The sequence below is a fragment of the Octodon degus genome, unplaced genomic scaffold (assembly GCF_000260255.1).
Source record: "Octodon degus isolate 3935 unplaced genomic scaffold, OctDeg1.0 scaffold00076, whole genome shotgun sequence".
Taxonomy (NCBI): Eukaryota; Metazoa; Chordata; class Mammalia; order Rodentia; family Octodontidae; genus Octodon; species Octodon degus.
In genome coordinates this window covers 10,560,884-10,563,625 of record NW_004524652.1, presented here as the reverse complement: position 1 = coordinate 10,563,625, position 2,742 = coordinate 10,560,884, and the positions used below count along the sequence as shown (strand labels likewise).

Below are 2,742 nucleotides of genomic sequence, written 5' to 3'. Positions count from 1 at the left end.
AGAGGCAGAGAGAGCAGGAAAGCCGGGCACAGTGGTGTATGCCTGCAGTCCCAGCACTCAGGAGGCTGAGGCAGGAGGATCAATGTGAGTTCAAGGATACCTGGGCTACACAGAGAAACCTTTCCTCAAAACAAACCAACAGACCCACTCCCCAGAGGAAAAAAAAAGGTTCAGCTCTCACCCTTACAGCCCTAACTTAGGGTTGCTACTCAGCTGCTGGGATGGCTCAACCTGCAATGCCCAGCTGGGAGCCACATGCTCATCTCCCAGGGAAACTGAGGACAGGGAAGGTTGGGTGACACCACTCTGAGGTCACACAGCAGGGCAGTGGTTCCCGCCTGGCCCAATGGGCTCAGGAGACAGACCTGAGCTTATCAGGAGACTCAGGCCAGGACACCTGCAAGGTAAACAGAAAATAAGCATCAGGTTCCTGCCCAGGACACAGGACACGCTGATCCTGACACTCGTTGGGCTGGCCACTTCCCGGGAAGGTGTGATGTAACCCGCAGGCGTGAGAAGGGGAAGTGGCCACTGGCTCCTGCGCCCCAGGCCCTGCCCTCCGCCTGCAGGCTTCACCCTCACTCTCTTTGGGAGGGAGCCAGCCTCTGTGCTGCCCAGAGGGCCTTGAACTGCTGGGCTCAGGCAAGCCTCCTGCCTCAGCCTCCCGAGTGCTAGTCGGGAGGCGCGCACACTGCAGCTGGCTAGGAGATATATATATGTTTTGTTTTGGTTTTTTTCTTGTGGAACTGGTGAATGAACTCTGGCTAGGATCTATACTTTCAGATGTCGATGTTTTCCATTTTTTTGGAACCAGAGTAAAGTCTAAATAAAGGATCATTTTTGTGCCCGCACGCGTGCAATCACAGCCCTGCCCGGGGAACAATTAGCATCCTAGAGTGTGGACAGCTGCCACCCCAGCCCACCTCCCTGACTGCAGGACGACTGTGGGTGGAGACGGCGCCAAGGCCGGAGCTGGAGTGCCTGAGTGGCACGAGGGTGCAGTAGAGCTGTGAGCTCCAAGGCGCCCGCCTCACCCCAGCCTTGGCGCCCCGTCTCCACTGCACACCCCTGGCAGCCCCTTGGGGGGAGCCCTGGGGAGGGGACAGTGAGAGGGATGACTCATCCTGAGCAGGGAGCGGTAGCCCGGGAGCCACGGTGCGCGCATGCGCCGTATCGCCTCCTGTCTGCCTCCCCCCAAGAGCACTTTGCCAAGGGCAGTGGCTGGGCTGTGTCTGCACATGCGAGTGGGCAAACAGGGCCGTGGGGACAGGTGAGGTGGTTGGGAGCTGTGGCCACAAGGTTAACTGACCCAGCCAAGATTTGAACCCTGGCCCCCTCGCTCCTTTGGGCCCAGAGCCTCTGGAAGACTAGGAGGGCACCGAGAGCTGCGTTTGGACGGCGGGTTTGGGGGCCAGGCTGCCACCATCTGCCTCTCACCACCTTCATGATCTGGGGAGGCTACCTCAGGCCTCAGTTTCCCTTTCTGAAAGACAATGGCGACAAACGTGCCCACCTCCTTCGTGTTGTCCCTATGTTACGATTGCTCCTCGGGCACCTTCTACTCGCCAAGCCCACGCCCAGCCCTCGGGAGTGCCTCGTTGCCCATGCTCCTAGAGGGAGCTTTCCAGGCAGCGGTCCCCTGGCCCAGCCGCAGCCTCCGAGAGCTCAGCGGTGGGCTAAGTCGGAGCCCCAGGAGCGAGGGGTGGCGCGGCGCGGGGCGGCGCGGGGCGGGGCCTCCCTCAGAGCCTCATTGGTCGTCCCGGCGCTCCAGGGGAATAAAGCCCGGCAGAGCCGAGGCCAGCTCTGAGCACTCGCCTGCGACCCTTCTTCGGCCCCACTACTCCTGTTCCTTCGGCCCTGTCACTGCTGCTCCTTTGCCTGTGCCGGGTAGGTGGTCCCTTACGCATCCCAGAACCACACTGCCTAGAGACAGACCTCCTGGGGGCTGGGGGCAGCCGCTGGGCCTCAGTTTCCTCATTTATAACCCAGGGGTAAAGGCAGGACCTGCCTGCCAAGGACGTGGCTCGTGAGATGAGTGGGCACTTAGGCTAACAGGTGCTGTGTGGCGCAGGTCTGCAATCCCGGAACTCGGGAGGCAGAGGCAGGAGGAGCACAAGTTCAAGTCCGGCCTGCGCAACTTAGCAAGCTTCTGTCTCAAAACAAAAATTTAAAGGGGTTGGGGTGTAGCTCAGTGCAAAGGCTCATAATTCAATCCCTTGTACTAGGGGGCAAAACAACATGCTTGTCCTAAGTGAATACTAGGATTTCCAGTAATTTGTTTTTGGGTTTTTTTTAAACATTTTTTAAAATGTATTTTTGTGTAGGGTCTACAGAGTCTCACTACGTAGATCGGACTCATAGTGATTCTCCTGTCGTTGGCCTCCCAAGCGCTGGGATTACAGGCACGTGTCTCTGCTGTCCTGTCTCAATCACCATCTCAGCACACCCTTAGGGCAGGGCTGTTCTTGTTGTGTGTACATCTCAGTGCACCCTGGGGGCAGGGCTGTTTTGGGTGTGTGTGTGTGTGTGTGTGTGTGTGGCACAAGGGAATGAACTCAGCCTTGTGTTTCCCAGGCAGGCACTTATGCCACTGAGCTGTCTCCCCAGCCCTGATTCATTTTGTTTGTTTGTTAATTTTTGGTTTTGGCAGAACTGGGGATTGAACTCAGGCCCTCGCGCTTGCCAGGCAAGCACTTATTCTACTGAGCCATCTCCCCAGCCCCCCTGATTCATTTTTAAGAA

At 57.8% G+C, this 2,742-nt stretch overlaps 1 protein-coding gene across 3 annotated transcripts in view; it reads left to right on the top strand.

Moving 5' to 3' along the window:
• The first annotated feature begins 1,818 nt into the window (after positions 1–1,818).
• The window catches only part of Sds (serine dehydratase), a 6,467-nt gene continuing 5,543 nt past the window's right edge, over positions 1,819–2,742 (top strand). For 2 of the 3 annotated variants that reach the window (XM_023720569.1, XM_004636001.2), the window contains exon 1: positions 1,819–1,887. The gene's annotated coding sequence lies outside the window, so the exon portion shown is untranslated. Of the gene's footprint in view, positions 1,888–2,365; positions 2,403–2,742 lie in introns of those variants that run through there. The other variant, XM_023720568.1, reaches the window with a different exon arrangement.